This window comes from Anolis carolinensis, chromosome 3, assembly GCF_035594765.1.
Source record: "Anolis carolinensis isolate JA03-04 chromosome 3, rAnoCar3.1.pri, whole genome shotgun sequence".
Lineage (NCBI taxonomy): Eukaryota > Metazoa > Chordata > Lepidosauria > Squamata > Dactyloidae > Anolis > Anolis carolinensis.
The window spans coordinates 258,769,161-258,787,145 of record NC_085843.1 but is presented as its reverse complement, the minus strand read 5'-3'; the positions used below and the strand labels follow the sequence as shown (position 1 = coordinate 258,787,145).

The 17,985-nt window shown below is 42.9% G+C and overlaps 1 protein-coding gene across 12 annotated transcripts in view; it reads right to left on the bottom strand.

Annotated features, from left to right (window-relative positions):
- The window catches only part of mbnl1 (muscleblind like splicing regulator 1), a 221,611-nt gene extending 215,571 nt beyond the window's left edge, over positions 1 to 6,040 (bottom strand). For 2 of the 12 annotated variants that reach the window (XR_010004769.1, XM_016992054.2), the window contains exon 1: positions 5,515 to 6,040. The gene's annotated coding sequence lies outside the window, so the exon portion shown is untranslated. The remainder of the gene's footprint in view (positions 1 to 5,514) is intronic. The other 10 variants (XR_010004768.1, XM_016992049.2, XM_016992050.2 and 7 more) reach the window with 7 other exon arrangements.
- Positions 6,041 to 17,985: the final 11,945 nt, after the last annotated feature.

Genomic DNA, 17,985 nt, shown 5'->3' with positions numbered 1-17,985 from the left:
GTATTTTGAGGAATAACGTTTATGAGAAGTCTAAAAAGTATGCAATTCACAGTTGTACGCGTTAAAATGTGGGGTCTGTGACACTCTTTGATGCCCATATTTTTCAGAGCACTAAAATATGTGTAACAAGCAATTAAAATATGGAGCTGAATCATTCCAAAAATTTATCAGCTAAGATCCAAATAATTGCTTAAGTAGTTCTGTTTCCACCAAGAAGCACAGGCTGAGTCTGTGCTCTTCAAAGAGCAGTGCCTCTCTTAACACTATAAAGCAATCTGCTTTTGAAATAAGAGACTTTCAAAAAACAGCTTATCATAGCTTATCATATGATTAGATGATCAGGCCTGCAGAGAGATTTTAAAAAAAAAAAAACCATTGGGCAGAGTCCATCAAGAATTCGTAAAGTAGTTCTCTGGATTCTAGCCATTAACTCTGAACCCAGCAAAAGGTGAGATAGTATCTTGCAGAGATACTTCTAAGCTGAAGAACGAGGGTCGAAATAGCTGATCTAAACTGAAAGATCTCATCACTCCTTCCCTTGTATAAACACAATTCATAACTGAGCCACAGAAAGCCAGTTTAACACTGAACCAGAGATGACCAAGGGCAAGTCACTTTCAATGCTTAGGCAAATTAAGCCAGTGGTGAAATTTCTGTCTCGTAACTGCCTGATCTGTGAGATGTACAGACTGGCAAAATGGCTTGAACTTCAGATTTACAAAATAATTTACTAAAGTCCTCATCAAAGAAGCCATCTTAGAAAGGGATTTGCAAGATCTTCTCAACCTTATCGAAATGAGTTAGCATGGAAGTGCTTTGCTGCATTGTGCTCTGACTTTAATGACACAAGAATGAACTGTTTGGCATGAAAAATTAAAGAGATGCTCTCCAGAACATGATTATTCTAAATAATAAAATGGAATCCAATTAGGATGGCTGCTATACTTCTAAAGTATGCAGCTTTTTAGTCTTATGTTCTCTTTGTATTGGCACAATAAAAACAGTGATTGTTATTTTCAAATCACAAAAATATCTTTTTTTTGTCTCCAGGATTCCCCCCTCCCCCCGCCCCCATGGTCTGAAAGTCATATACTGTAGTACAGAAGTGGCCTTCTGAAGATGAACAAATCTATGCCAGAAGTTCAATTTACAGATTAGCAGGTACTTTTACCCTCAAAATTTCAGAATAATTCAGACAGCAAGGTTTTAAAAACCTTTACATGGTAGATGAGAGTTCGAATATCTTTTTTGACATGGATTAATAGAGTGGCCTTGAGAAAATCCTTATCTTTCATCAGATTTTTGTTAAGCATATAATGGGAAGTTCTCTGAAGCCTCAAGATAAAGTTTTAAAAAAACCAGACTCAACCAGATATAAATATATACTTTTTCAGATTTCTTTTCTGACAAAATGTGCCTAGAGACAAAACCATCATTTGGGAACTATCCTCCTGCTCTCTATCCCACTAAAATTTCACCTAACAGTTTTTCCCTGGTGAGCAATATCTCTCGGTTGCCACAATGTTTGACTCAGGGCACCCAAAGGTTCCATTGCACAACTTTTTACTTTGTCCACTAAGGTTAGTAACTATAGTCCTGTATTTCACAGTAAACAATAATTCAAGGGTAATGAAAATGTGTCACTCTAGATCCTGCTCTCATAGTTATCGTTTTCCTATTTTAATATTAACTGTGTATGTTCTTTAAAAATGGTTATGTATTTAACTGCTTTTATATGTTGTATTTTAATATGTTGTGGTTTCCATGGGGATAGATGGGTAATACATAAATAAATAATAGTCATCTTCATCATCATAATCCCTCACCACTGGCTTGCTAGCTAGAGCTTATGGGAAATGCACTCTAACTACATCAGCGGGCCACACCATGCTCTCAGTTCCTGCCACGATTACCTCTCATTAACTGGAAAATAATAAAGAGAAAGCACGCAAGTCAAGAGGAGATGGAAGAAATGAACAAAAAGAAAAACACATGTTTACTTGACATACAAATAAAAGTGTGGCCCATGAGCTGGTGTCAGCCTCCAGGCTACTGACTGCCACTTTGCAACAAGTTTCCAGAAAATAAAGAAATAGCTGTAGTCAACGGGCACCAATGCGATGATGGTCCCTGGCACAAGTCTATACATTAGCTACTTTAAGAAGCAATGTTCCAGATCAGAGCATGATCAGAGGGAAAGGGGGAATGTGATGTCTGAATTGTGCCAGTACTGCAGTATTAACTTTGTTTAAAAAGGGACTTAGATTTAATCTGCTGTTTGAATAAAAACACTTTTAAATAAAGATACAATAAAGTAAGAACACCCATCTTATCTCTCGCATATACCTTTTTTATGAATATTATTTTGGCTTTTTTGCCTTTCCCAGTTGTGTGCACTCTTACTCTGTCTCTCCCAGATTGCCTTAACACATCATCTTATCTATTTCCTCCTTCTCTACTGGCCTGTCTTTGTGTTTCAGATCTACCAAATATTTGACTTATCTGGATATTTGACTTACCTGATAAATTACCTGTTGTTTGTGTTATTCAAGTGATAAGTCAATCCCCAATTGCCAAAACAGCCATAAAGCCAAATGGTTCTCCTATTTGTAAAATCCCAGAGCACACATTTACACATCTATTCAAAAGTAAGTCCCATCAAGTTAATGGGACTTACTGTCAGGTAAGTTGATTGAGACTGCAGCACAGAAAGCCTATAAAAACACTCTACCCCAAAGAATTTAGCATTATTTTCAAATATCCAATGACAGCAGCAGTATCTATATGCACCATGGCTAATTTGTAGACTAGACACTCATGTCTACAAGTCTAGCTTTGCTTATCCGTCTCTCTGAAATGTCTTTCTTCAATCTTCTGTAGTCATGCTGGGTCAACTGCAGATTTTGTAACATGATTGCTCAGTCTCCTTCAAAAGCCACTGAAAAGGTATTAAACAACACCATTCCCTCAACATTCGCATGGCATAATCCCAAATCCTATAATCCAATATACCAATTATATTCTAACGATTGATTATGTCTTTTCTTTTTATATCAAAGTGTTTCCACCACTTTTGTCTATGATCTGAGTGTCTGGCTAGCAACATATGCTTATAAAATATCAGTAAGTTGTCACGCACTTGGAGGAAAGAGAGCTATCCTGGAGACTTTCAAACATTTTGTTTATTGAACAGTCAGGTTCTTCTCAAGATGTGTGTGTGTGTGCATACACACACACACACACACACACACACACACACATATATCTTGAGAAGAACCTGACACACACACACACACTGAAGAGCTATATACATCTAGGTAAGACTGTACCTATACAATCTGAATGGAGAATTCTAGAGACAGAAAAAGAGAGAGATTTCTGTCTTATATTACAAGTCTAAACACCTGCCAAACTGTACTAAAAAATGGCATAACGCAGGCACTCATGTATAGCTCCTCTCTAAACTTTCGCTTTCTCTGCCAATCTTGTTCACAAGACAGAATCCACATCTGCGTCAATTTGCTTTAAAAATTCAGAAGCTCTGAACCCAGCAGGGACTTAACTAGATCATCTGAATCTACCTATGCCAGGAAACTACAGAAAACTATAGCTTACACTGCACCATAGCTGACATCCCCCTCGAGAAACCCAAAACATATTTTCCAAATGCCCTGTGATTAACAAAGTCCTGCCTATTCAAGTATACAACACCTCTGGAATAAAAATCAAATCAAATGCTGGCTTTATAAAAATACAGGCATTAAAATGTAGATTTTACCAGATCACACTGCAGTTTCTAGATTCTATCTATACAGCTGCTTGGGTATTTTTGGTGTGTTTGCTTTCTTTTATTAATATTGATCAATGTGCTGGACATTTTGTATTCTGTTTAGTTGACAGAAATAACACCTACCTCCCCCCACTCACCCTCCAACCCTGAGGATATCCTCCCACTCTGTTACTTGGACAAAAGCTACCGTGTACCAAAATACTGTGCTTCCCATATAAGGAAACCCCACTAAACATGTCACACGTAATTGATGTGCAGCCGGCAAGGAATTAACCTCTCAGCAAGCCTTTTTGGCTCAGGTTTTCAGAAGAAGAAGAAAACACAAAGTGAGATGGCACACACTGAATAAATGGATGAGATCCACCCCAACACCAGCAACCCAATCCTAACCCGCCACATGCTCCCAAAAAGGGGATTCTTACTGGCAATCCTTGATGGGCAAAGGTGTTGATGGCAATATCATACCCCACTAAACCTGGTGGAAGTAGCTGCAGTAGTCCCCGAACTATGGAGTGGGATGCAATGGGAGGATTGGAATAACAAACCGAAAAAATTTAAAATAAATTAAAAAGTCTCACATCTCTCTTGCATTCTTTCCTGTTGGGAGTTGGTTGTGTGCTGCTTCTATAATAAGGGGAGAGGCACAGCCAGCCAAGTTCAGGGGTAATTTAAGCTCGGAAGAAAGGTCAATGGGTGACAGGGGACCTTTCCGTGCACCTGTTTAGCCGGTGGTGCCTCCCTTGGACGGATGAGCGTGTGTCGGTGCAGACTGCAAAACCCTGCAGAGCCACACAAGCACATGTACACCACAAACACACGTACACAACACGCAACTCAAGCAGATCTGCAGCTGCCACCTTCTGCTTTTTGTGGAGCCCCTTTTGCAACCCTATGGCTGCAGATAGGCTGATGTGAAATCTTAAAAGTGTGGCAAAGGGGAGGAGGGGGAAACACACACTCTCCTGTTCTCCACTATGAGGCAAAGCTCACTTCCTCCCTCCTTGCCCAGTTTGTGTGTGTGTGTGTTCTTGACTCAAGGCTTAAAAAGAACATTGTGGCAAAGCATAGATATACACACCTTGATATGAAACTGTAGCAAGGAAAATACTCCACTGGAGCTCACTTCCTCCCTGCCCAGTGTTTGTGTTTCTCATCTCAAGGCTTTTTTATATACAGCAGAGTCTCACTTATCCAACACTCGCTTATCCAACGTTCTGGATTATCCAAGCCATTTTTGTAGTCAATGTTTTCAATATATTGTGATATTTTGGTGCTAAATTCGTAAATACAGTAATTACAACATAACATTACTGCGTATTGAACTGCTATTTTTGTCAAATTTGTTGTAAAACATGATGTTTTGGTGCTTAATTTGTAAAATCATAACCTAATTTGATGTTTATTAGGCTTTTCCTTAATCCCGGATATTTGCTTATCCAAGCTTCTGCCAGCCCGTTTAGCTTGGATAAGTGAGACTCTACTGTATATAAAAAATGAACATTATGGCAAAGCACACAAAGTGATAGGAAATCCTCAACTGGAGCAAGGAAAATACTTGTCTTCTACCACAGGCGAGGCTCACTTCCTCCCTGTCCAGGGTGCACATATTTATGGGTTTCATCTCAAGGCTTAAACAAGAAATCGGTCTTTAAAAAAAGATGATTAAGGAAGGGAAAGGGAAGGGAAAGGGAACCAACAAGAAGCCCCAAGCTTCCCTTGCTTACCTCTCTCACATTTCTTTCCAGAGGCAACCAGCAGATCGTGGTGTGGACAGACCGACCAAGGCATTGTGGGGGATTCGGGAGAGGATGGTGACAAATTGGAAAGCGGAACCCAAAAAAAACAGAGAGAGAGAGAGAGAGGGAAAAAATACCCACTTAAAAAAAAAAGCCAGCTAGCCACTACCGCCACCAAAAAGGTGGGAGGGGAAAACAAGAAGGGGAGGGAAAGGGGAAAGAAGGGGGAGGAAAAAAAAAAGCTGGGGCTTGTGCCGCCCTGCGTGTCACAGCGGCATTCCTCCCGCGGCCCCCCTCCCCCTGCGGCGCCCTGCCAGAGAGAGGAATCGGTGGGGGGATGACCGCGAGGAGGAAGAGCGGGCGGGAAAGAAGGGAGGAAGGAAGGGGGTTGGAAGGAGGCTGCTGCTGTTGCTGCTTCTGCCGCCGACGCCTGGGCACCGCACGCTCTTCTTATCGCCAAGGTCTGGTTTCCGCCGCCGCCCCGCCTTCCCTCCCTCTCCCCCTTCCAGCAAAGCTTCCCAGGAAGCGGCGGGGCGACTGCGAGCCCGGCCCGAAAAGAAGGAGGAGGGCAGGCAGGGGAGGAGGCTGCGTGCGGATGGCTCAGCCGTGGGCCAACTTGGACCCTCCAGGTGTTTTGGACTCCAACTCCCACAATTCCTAACAGCCGCAGGCTGTTAGGAATTGTGGGAGTTGGAGTCCAAAACACCTGGAGGGTCCAAGTTGGCCCATGGCTGGTACCTCATACATTAGGGTTACCTGTATGAAAACATATAATAATACTTTATTTATATGCCGCTTTATCTCATCCAGAGGACTCAGGGCGCTTTCCAACATGTCAATTTTCAGAAAGCATCATACAGCAACTAGGATATAACAAACCTAATAAGACAACAATATAAACAAAAACTAAAAACAGATCAATTAAAATGGTCACAATTACAGACCCAAAGAGTAAATTCCATAAAGGAGTCAAAAAACCAGTAGTCAGGGCTGCGAGGTAGACATGGTGCATTATAAAGAAATAGGTAAAGATTTGTATATCAGAGTGTCATTGGGCCAAGGGGTGATTAGTGTGTATAGAAAGAGGAAATTCTAGAGTTGGAAGAGACCTCATGGGCCATCCAGTCCAACCCCCTGCCATGCAGGAAAAGCACACTCAAAGCATCCCCCAATCCACAGCCTCTGTTGTGCCAAACTCCCAGACAGTGAGTTCCACTGTTAAACCCAATGTATGTGTGTGTATGTATGTGTGTGTGTATATATGTATAGATAGATAGATAGAGAGAGAGAGAGAGAGAGAAAGAGTTTCACTTATCCAACATAAATGGGCCGGCAGAACGTTGGATAAGTGAATATGTGGGATAATAAGGAGAGATTAAGGAAAAGCCTATTAAACATCAAATTAGGTTATGATTTTACAAATTAAGCACCAAAACATCATGTTATACAACAAATTTGACAGAAAAAGTAGTTCAATATGCAGTAATGCTATGTAGTAATTATGTATTTACGAATTTAGCACCAAAATATCACGATGTATTGAAAACATTGACTACAAAAATGCATTGGATAATCCAGAAGCTTGGATAAGCGAGTGTTGGATAAGTGAGACTCTACTGTATAAACAAAAATTAAAAACAGATCAATTAAAATGGTCACAATTACAGACCCAAAGAGTAAATTCCATAAAGGAGTAAAAAAAACAGTAGTTAGGGCTGCAAGGTAGACATGGTCCCTTATAAAGGAATAGGTAAAGTGTCATCAGGGCCAAGGGGTGATTAGTGTGTATAGAAACAGAGAAAATTCTAGAGCTGGAGGAGACTTCATGGGCCATCCAGTCCAACCCCCTGTCATGCAGGAAAAGCACACTCAAAGCATCCCCCAATCCACAGTCTCTGTTTCAAAGCCACACTCCCAGACAGTGAATTCCACTGTTAAACCCACGGTGCGTGTATGTGTGTGTGTATACATATGTGAGTAGAGTCTCACTTATCCAACGTTCTGGATTATCCATTTTTGTAGTCAATGTTTTCAATATATCGTGATATTTTGGTGCTAAATTCAATAAATACAGTAATTACTACATAGCATTAATGTGTTATGAACTACTTCTTCTGTCAAATTTTTTGTATAACATGATGTTTTGGTGCTTAATTTGTAAAATCATAGCCTATTTTGATGTTTAATAGGCTTTTTCTTAATCTCTCCTTATTATCATTTATCTAACATTCTGCCAGCCCGTTTATGTTGGATAAGTGAGACTCTACTGTATATATGTGTGTGTGTGTGTGTGTGTGTGTGTGTGTGTATTATAGTATATATCAGTGGTTCCCAACCTTTGGGCCTCCAGGTGTTTTGGACTTGAGCTCCCACAGTTTTTAACAGCTGGTAAAATTGGCTGGGATTTCTGGGAGTTGAAGTACAAAACACCTAGAGGCCCAAAGGTTGGGAACCACTGGTGTATGCAGGGCCATAGCCAGAAAAAAAATTAGGGGGTGGGGGGGGGGGGGGGGGTTGAAACTTTTTTTTTTTTTTGCGAATCATGAGTAGTTCCATAACACAAAATAATTTAGAAATCAGGCTCCATCTATAAACTTCAGTGGACACTCATGGGGATTTGGTTATTCACTTAAATTTCATGAGTAAACCAGGTTTTTAAAAAAAATTCAGGAGAGGCAGGTTGAACCCCTAACACCCCTCCCCCCAGCTACAGCCCTGGTGTATGTATATGTGTAAACAGTAGAGTATCACTTATCCAACATAAATGGGCCGGCAGAAGGTTGGATACGCGAAAATGTTGGATAATAAGGAGAGATTAAGGAAAATCTTATTTTCCTTAATCCCTCCTTGCAGGCTGGACTCTGTGCCCAATGGGAAAAATCTGTACCGACCGTTCTTGCCCCTCACGGTGGGCACCCTGAGTGGCCTGCTGCACATTGCTGCCTAGAGAAACAGTTGTGGATCCAGGCAGGAGGCCGACTGCATTGGATAATACAGAATGTTGGATGAGTTAAGGTTGGATAAGCAAGACTCTACTGTATATAAAAAATATAATGTGTTAACTATATGTACCAAATATATAGTTTGTACATTATATTTTATAAACTATATATTTGGTACATATAGTTCATGCATTATATTTTATACACACACATAGATATATACATTATATTTTAGGAGCCCCCTGGTGGCATAGCAGATAAAACCGCTCAGCTGCTGAACTTGCCGACCAAAAGGTCGGCGGTTCGAATCCATAGAGCGGGGGTGAGCTCCCTCTGTTTGCCTCAGCTTCTGCCAACCTAGCAGTTCGAAAACATGCAACTGTGAGTAGATCAATAGGTATTGCTCCAGCGGAAAGGTAATGGCACTCCATACAGTCATGCTGGCCACATGACTTTGTGGTATCTATGGACAATGCCAGCTCTTCATCTTAGAAAATGAGATGAGCACCAACCCCCAGAATCAGACACAACTAAATGTCAGGGGAAAACCTTTACCTTTACCTATATATAAGCCTACACAGCGATGAATAGTATGTGTATATGAGTGTGTGTGTGTGTATCACCCTATATGTGGGTATTTAGTGTATACAAGTATATAAACAAACACACACATCCTGTGTGTGTATTTTATATACATATATATAAACACAACTACTAAATGCAAGCGTGTGTGCGCGCACACACATTATATATGTAAAATTCACAGGTTGTGTATCTATACACACACACATACACATATACATGTATATATTACACACATACTTTTCCGCTACTCTCTCGGTGTGCACACTTGCAGGCTCTGCTCCAAGTATATGCACGCTCATGCAGAGTGCCCCACAAAACTGTGCAGTCAACCCACTGTATTCACAGATTCTGCATCATGGATTTAGCCATCTACAGCTTGAAAATACTTTTAAAGAATTCTAGCAAGCAAATCTTGATTTTTTTCCAATTTTGCCTAAGGGATATTCTTTTATTATGCTGATTTATATATAATTGGGACTTGAACATTTGCAGATTTAGGTATCCAAGTGGTGGTGGTGGTGGGGAAGCAGTCCTGGAATCTGACCACAGTGTATACCAAGGGCATGCTATATGCTCCCTTTAGCACCTGAGAGTAGCTCTGGACTATAAACTGAGAAGGAAACATACATTGGTGGTGGTGAAGGGAGACAACCAGTAAATGCTAAAAACCAAATGCCTTGTTCAAAATCAACAAGTCTGTTATTCTCTGAGTCAACTTTCTCCCCCCCCTCCCCTCCCCGCTTGCTCCCTCCTCTTCCGCCCTGCCTGAAGTCGGCTGCCAGGGAGGGACAGACAACTTAAAGAGGAGGTGTGAAGCACAGGCTTGCAAGCTAGCAGGCTCGGAAAGCAACATTTAAATGCAGCCAGGAAAAATACTCTAAGCTCTCATCACAACTGGCAAACCACATCTTTGTATTCCTTGCCTAAAACCCAAAGAAATTCTTAGGGTTGCCTTAAGTTGATAGATGACTTGAAGGCGCACACACATATGTTGTCTCTTTGTGGAGTCATAGGGTTAGCATGGTTCAAATTATTGCCAGTCTGCAATGCAATGCACTTTCTTTCAATTTTGTATCTGTTATTACTGTATGTGTGCATGCGGAATTTGAAAAACACCATTTAAGAAATATCCTGCACACACGGGTTTTTTTTTCTCCACTTTCACTACTAATTTCAATGCCAATTTCATTCAGCCACATTTCACAACATGGAAATGTTAAAGCAAGTTATAAAAAACCTACACCATGGAGGCAACCTGGGGTCATTTTTGGATTTAGAATGCCAAATTCCTAAAAAAACCAACATGCATTTTTTAAAAATTCTATGACCCCCCAGACCTGTGTTTATTGTTTCCAGAGCCCAAAGGGAAATCTGCAAGGTTAAGCCCAAGGATTTAAACCTGCCAGTAGACTTCCCAATAGCTCATGCTACTTAAAATGCACTGTTGATTCACTGTACTGTACTGTTCCAGGACACATAGACATACACTTCAGATCCCATGCCGAAAAGACAGGCTATGAATTCAAAAATAGATAAATGAACAAATTCATTCCTCCAGAATATCAACCATCCTAGCCCTCTATAATATAACTGCTTTCTAATTTTAGGTCCCATAGCTATGGAGTGTCTGCCGCAAACACATTGAAACCAAACTGCTCATCTAACCAAATAAAAATTGAGATCAACCTGTGTTCAGCCTGAATAACTAATGTGAGATCTTCTTTGACAAAATGTTCCTTCACTAACACAGAAACACACCACTTCTGCATCTAGAAAGTAGGCTTGCTCAAATAATTCGATTTCCCCGTTACCCGTTATTAATTCGTTATTTTCGTTTGTTTTGAAGCAATATACGACCTTGATTGTCCACACGTCTGGATATCGCGGTTTCGAATCGCGAGAGGCCGTTTTTTCTTATTTCTTCGTTTTTTTCGTTAGGAAAAAAAAGCTTTTGCAAATCACCCAAACTCCTTTCCTTTTGCCCCTCAGCAAAAGGGGCGTCACGGGCTCAGCCAATGGGAGGGGGCGAGGGGGAAGGAGGCCGAGGAGGAGGAGGAGGAGGAGGAAGACGGAGGGGGGAAATGGCCGCCGCCGCCGCCTCGCCTCAGCTCAGGCCTGGTGTCTCTCTGTGAGGCGGGAAGGCGATGCGAGGGGGTGTGGGCCAGGCCCGTCCTCAGCTGCTCCCGGGGAGGGAGGGAGGGAGGACTACGACTCCCAGGGGCCCAGATTCGCACCCTCCCTCCCCCCAATACAGGTCTCCAGTCCATACCACGCTACATGAACTTGAATGGATACTGTGGTTGTGTTGTCGAAAGCTTTCATGGCCGGGATCACACTGTTGTGGTATGTATTCCGGGCTCTATGGCCATGTGCCAGAAGCATTCTCTCCTGACGTTTCACCCACATCTGTGGCAGACATAGAGGTTTTGACGTCTGTGCGAAGCTAGGCAAGTGGGGTTTATATATCTGTGGAAGGTCCAGGGTGGGAGAAAGAACTCTTGTCTGTGGGAGGCAAGTGTGAATGTTGCAATTGGTCACCTTGATTAGCATTGAATAGCCTTGCAGCTTCAAAGCCTGGCTGCTTCCTACCTGGGGGAATCCTTTGTTGGGAGGTATTAGCTGGCCCTGATTGTTTCCTGTCTGGAATTCCCATTTTCTGGGTGTTTCTGGGAAGGTAATGGCACTCCATGTAGTCATGCCGGCCACATGACCTTGGAGGTGTCTATGGATAACACTGGCTCTTGGGCTTAGAAATGGAGATGAGCACCAACCCCCAGAGTCAGACATGACTGAACTTAACGTCAAGGGATACCTTTACCTTTACCTATACACACACACACACACACACACACACACACACACACAAGCAGGGACTATACACAGTATATATCACACACACACCAATTTAACAAAGTTTCAGCCACAAAAACAAAGTTTCTGAAGTAGAACAATGACTTTCACAGTAAAGACAACCCAATTTAACAGGAAATAAGACTTTCAAACCAGGAACAGATTTCTGCAATTATTAAAAAATGGTTTATTATAAAAGCTATGAAAATTCTCCAAAAATCAGAGGAAAAGGGAAACGTTCCAAATTTTGGTGAGCTATCAGTGTTAAATGTGTTCTACCACTGTACCAAGTTTGAAGAAGATCACTCAAAAAATGAGGGTGGGAGAGTCCTGTAAAGTCCTCTCCCTCTGTGCTGTTTTTGGGAATTGCGCATGCGCGTCCGCCATTAACGAATTAATTTAGAAAATAACGAATTTTCGTTAATTTCGAAAATTTTTGGGGGCCAAATTCGGAAATACCATCAGAAACGAAAAGCTCTAGTTTTGAAACGAGTTTAGAATCAAATTTTTCATGGATCGATCAAGCCTACTAGAAAGCTAGAAAACAAAGAGAGTGACATATTTGCTATCTAATGGCTCAATCTACACAATCTTTTAAATAATTTTTTATCGTGTCAGAAGCGACTTGCAAGTCACTTCTGGTGTGAGAGAATTGGCCGTCTACAGAGACGTTGCCCAGAGGACGCCAGATGTGTTACTGGGAGGCTTCTCTAATGTCCCTGTAAGCTAGAGCTGATAGACAGAAGCTCACTCCATCTCATGGATTCGAGCCTGCAACCTTCAGATCAGCAACCCAACCTTCAGGTCAGCAGTTCACAAGGATTTAACCCATTGCGCCACCGTGTTTCCATTTAAAATAATGTATACATTAATAAACTACCTTCAGGCTATATGTTTAAGATGCTCAATTTCATGTTTAGTCTTGGACCCATTGGCAAGATACCGTACATTTATGAAAATACAGGTAGGGCTTTAAAAATGGCTAGGTGTATATGCCACCTAATGCATCTACAGTATTCATTTACATTTGTTTTGTATTCATGTATCATTTGTGAAAATATTATTGGATTATCTGATTTAGCACCAGCATTCTGTAATCATTTCTTGCTTTTTTATAAATGCTGTAGAAATGTTTAAGGTACACGGGATAATAAACTAACAAAATTTAATATTATGGAACCATTTTTAGTCTTAATGTTTTGTTCCTTTAATGTTTATGCGTAAAACATTAAAAATTTTGTTATGTCATTGTCTAATTTATGGTAATGTTTTTATTATCACTTTATTGTGGATGTTGGGTTTTTTAAAAAATTGGTTGGCTTTGGTTGTTTCAGTTTTATTAACACCTTACGGCATTGCATGCTTGCCACTGCCTGTGTAAACCACCAAGTTCCCATGGGGAGATAGGTCGGGATATAAATACATTTTATTATTGTTGTTGTTTCCATTTTCTCATATGGTTTCCTTCCATATCTCCAATTGGGTCACTCAGCAGACTCATAAGCAGATAGAATGTACTGCCAAAGCTGATTGCATAGAATTTGGAAGGTGTCTGCCATTCTAATATCTGTAGTGTATCAGTCTAAATACACAGCGTCTCTGTGTATTTAGAAAATGAAATTTAATTTTAATTTTAAAATAATTCTAATCAAGACAGATATCCATATATATAAAAGGGTAATGAAATTTCGGCCTAGGAAAAAACAACAAAACTACACATCCCAGAAACACTAAACTTGGCAGCACAACCCCTCATCCATGCCTCTACGTTCATACAAAAAAAGCTCCAGCTACTCCAGAAAATGGCCAGGCTTTGAGACTGCAAGGCTATTCTGTTATGATTGAGCCTCATGGCTCTGTTACTGACAGACGTGGGCGTAAGACTCCTCGAGAGTCAGATACTCTCGAGGAGCGAGAGAGAAAAAGACTGCGAGACATATTTGCAGCACCATCTGACGAGGAGTCTTTCGAAGGGTTTACGGAGAGAATGGAGGAGGGGCTGGTTAGCTCAGAGGAGGATGAGATGGATTGGACTCGGGTAAGGGAGGAAGTGGGTGCCACTGGCCATGATGGGACAGAAGATGAATGGGGACCTTCAGGATTAGACCCATGGTTTAGCTGGAGGGATGGGACGGGATCCACAGCTGGAGATGCTGTTGGGCGTAGTCAGAGGTGTTCCAGCTCTGACGAGGAAAGTGATGAGGAAACGCCCGGGTTAAGGAGGACAGCTGACAGTGATGAAGATTTGTAACTGGCATAAAATGGGGCTTGAGAGCAATTGCAAATTGCGTTGGGCAAGGTAATCTGGGCAAACGCTTGGGATCCGTGTGTGTGTGGGACGCTTCCCTGAAGACTTGTGTGCTTTCCTGTGCTGTGACGTAAGTTGATTGGAATCCAGGGTCAGACGGCGGGAGGGATTGTGTGGGCATTTGTTTGTGCAAACCTGTGCTTACTCTTATTAGCTTGACCTTCCGTCGTCTTCTTGACGGACGCCATCTCCTGCTTTGAGAACTCGGACTGAACTGACCACGGCTTGTCTTCCCCCCCTTCTTGGACTTGGAAAAACTACAAACGTCTGCTTCTGGCTTTGATCTACGGAACGGAACTGGTCTACTCAACTGCTACAACCCTCGGCTGATTTACTCGTGTTGGAGATCCTGTCTGCTGTGTGTGTGGGGGAGCGACGCAAGTTACTCTAAGCACAGTGTTGGCAGCAGAGAGGAATCTGCTGCCAATTAGTTGCATTCTTTGTATCTTTTGTTCCTTGGCTTTCGTTTCGTTTATACCCAGGCTGAAGCAAGCAGTTTGTTTTTACCCGGATTAAACTCCGGTTTAATCCGGTTTATCTTTTGAACATTTACTTTTGCCCCTTTTTGCTCTTAAAGGCAAAAACTGCCTGGCCCTTGTGTTTTACGGGCATTTTTGAGTTCTGTAATCTAATAAACTCTGTTACTTTGAATCTTGTGGCGTTCTGTCCTTGACAGATTGCCCAACGCCCATAAAAAGTTTATTGCAGCAATAAACCCGTCAGGAAGACGATGGATGAGTTAAGGGCCAAAGTAGACCAATTGCAAACGGCTTTTACCGTTAGCCAAACAGCTCAGGCTGTGAAAGGACATGTTTTGACTCCTGAACGCTTTGACGGAACCAGGTGCAAGTTGCCAACCTTTTTGGCACAAGTGGAGCTTTATTTTTCTCAGCTCAGTGCTCATGCTTTTCCTACAGACACTAGCAAGGTGGCCTTTATTTTGAGTTTGTTGACCGGTCCCGCAGGACAATGGGCCACTAATTTAATTTTGGGAAATGACCCAGTCAAGGACAATTTGAATAATTTCAAAAAGTTGTTAACTGATACTTTTGGGGATCCTCTCCGCACGGAGAACGCTGGGTGGGCTCTGTATCGGTTGAAACAGGGAAAGGGGACTGTTTTGGATTACTTAAATAAGTTTAACCTGTATCGCCACCAGCTGGATTGGGGGGAAAATGCATTCATGCTTTTATTTACTGCCGGGTTAAGTGATATGCTCCAGGATGAATTAGCACGCTTGGAGCCGGCTGAAAGCTGGGACGCCTTAGTAGCTAAGGTGCTGCGTTTAGACGCAAGGTTCGAGGCTCGTAAACACTCAAAAGCAATGTGTGCGCCACCCATGCATGTAACCAGGGCACCTGTGGTGATGGGGGAAGAGCCCATGGAGCTTGGGGTCTTTAAAAAGCTGTCTACAGAGGAAAAGAGCCGTAGGAGGCAGCTGGGCTTGTGTTTGTACTGTGGGAATGCTGGGCATTTTGCCAAAAATTGTAATGTGAAACCTTCCCAGCTTTCGGGAAAAGGCCAGCCCTAGTGCGACGTGAGTCCAACGCACTAGGGCTCCTCAAGCAGTCAACTGAGGGGAGGAAGCATGTTTTCGTACCCATTACATTATCTGTTGGGGGAAGGGAACTTGTTTCTACTTTGGCACTGCTGGACTCAGGGGCTACGGTCTCCTATGTAGATATTGAGTTTGCTAAGAAGCATGGCATTCCTAGAGTGCGCAAGGCATGCGACGTGTGGGTGGAAGGAGCAGATGGGAGACTGCTGGAGACTGGGGTGGTTAACCATGAAACCTCAGCAGTAACGTGGGAGGTGCAGGGAGTAACGGGAACGTTTGTGTGGGATATTACGAGCTTGCCTAGATATGATGTGATCCTGGGGATGGATTGGCTAGCTGTAGTAAACCCACAAGTAGATTGGGCAACACGTAAAGTGATCTTAAAGAGGCAGGACTGTTGCACTCTAAATGTTACTCATTCTGATATGGAGGGAGTGCCTGCTGAGTATGGGGAGTTCTCTGATGTATTTTGTAAAAGAGAAGCGGACAAATTACCACCGCACAGGCCATATGATTGCGCCATCAAGTTGGCAGAAGGTGCGAAACTGCCAGCAGGGAGGCTGTATGCCTTGACTGTACCGGAAAGGCAAGCTTTGCGGGAGTTTCTAGATGAAAATTTAGCCAAGGGGTTTATTCGCCCATCTAGTTCTCCAACTGCGGCACCAGTATTCTTTGTAGCCAAAAAGACTGGGGAACTTAGGCTGGTCTGTGACTATCGGATCCTAAACAAATACACCATTCGGGATAGGTACCCGCTCCCTTTAATCTCGGAACTGTTATCAAGGGTGCAAGGGGCTAAGGTCTTTACCAAGCTTGACCTGCGGGGGGCCTATAACTTAATCCGTATACGGGAAGGGGATGAATGGAAGACGGCATTTAACACGTGTTTCGGATGCCACGAGTTCCGAGTCATGCCTTTTGGGCTTTGTAATGCTCCTGCGGTATTCCAGAGGTTCATGAACGATGTGTTCAGGGACCTAATTGACCAATTTTTAGTGATTTATTTGGATGATATCTTGATTTTTTCTAAGGACGAGAAAGAACATCGTCAACATGTCAAGCAGGTTCTGCACCGACTGCGGGCTAATGGGCTTTTCGCCAAGGCTTCCAAGTGCGTCTTTCATGTGCCTGAAGTGGAGTTCCTAGGTCATGTAGTGTCAGGTAGGGAACTTAAAATGGACCCACATAAGGTTGACGCCGTCAACTCATGGCAGGAGCTGAAGACTAAGAAGGATGTACAAAGGTTCTTGGGTTTCGCTAATTACTACCGGGAGTTTATTCCGAATTTTGCAAAGCTCACGGTACCTTTGACGCAGCTTCTGCGCAAGAAACAGCCATTTGTGTGGGGGCGGGAAGCTCACGAGGCGTTTCTACAACTAAAGTCTAGTTTTCAATCGGACAACATACTAACCCATCCTGATGTTGACAGACCGTTCGTGGTAGAAGCGGACGCTTCTAGCTACGCGTTGGGGGCAGTATTGTCTCAGAAGGATTCCTCAGGGACCTTGCGTCCCTGTGGATTTTACTCGCGGCAACTAACACCCTTCGAGCAGAACTATACCATATGGGAGAAGGAGTTGTTGGCGATTAAGGTGGCGTTTGAGGTGTGGCGGCACTGGCTTGAAGGGGCACGGCACCAGATCGTGGTCAGGTCTGATCACAAGAACTTAGAGCACTTGCAAACAGCAAAGAAGTTAAACCAGCGTCAAATCCGCTGGGCTTTGTTTTTCTCCAGGTTTAACTTCAAGGTGCAGTTCGTGGAGGGGAAGGCAAACTTGCGGGCCGATGCTTTATCCCGCAAGCCGGAATTTAAGACCAATGAGCAGGTAGTATGTCAGACCATCTTGCCTACTGCCTCTCTGTGTGTTGTAGATAATGAGCTTGGGTTACATGACCAGATCCTTGAGGCTCAGAAGGATGATGTGTGGACTCAGGAGCAACTGATGCTGCTCTCTGCAGGTAACCGTACCATACTGCCGCATCTCCAGGATCAAGACGGGGTATTGGTGCGTAGGGGGCAGGTTTACGTACCAGTGGGGACCCTCAGGTTGGAGGTGATTAGAGCCCACCATGACGAACCCATGGCTGGGCACTTTGGCAGGTTCAAGACCGTACAGCTTATCACCAGGAGCTACTGGTGGCCAAAGATGCGGCAAGACATTCTGCGCTTTTGTGACAGCTGCGCCGTTTGTCAGCAGAGTAAGACGCCTGTTGGG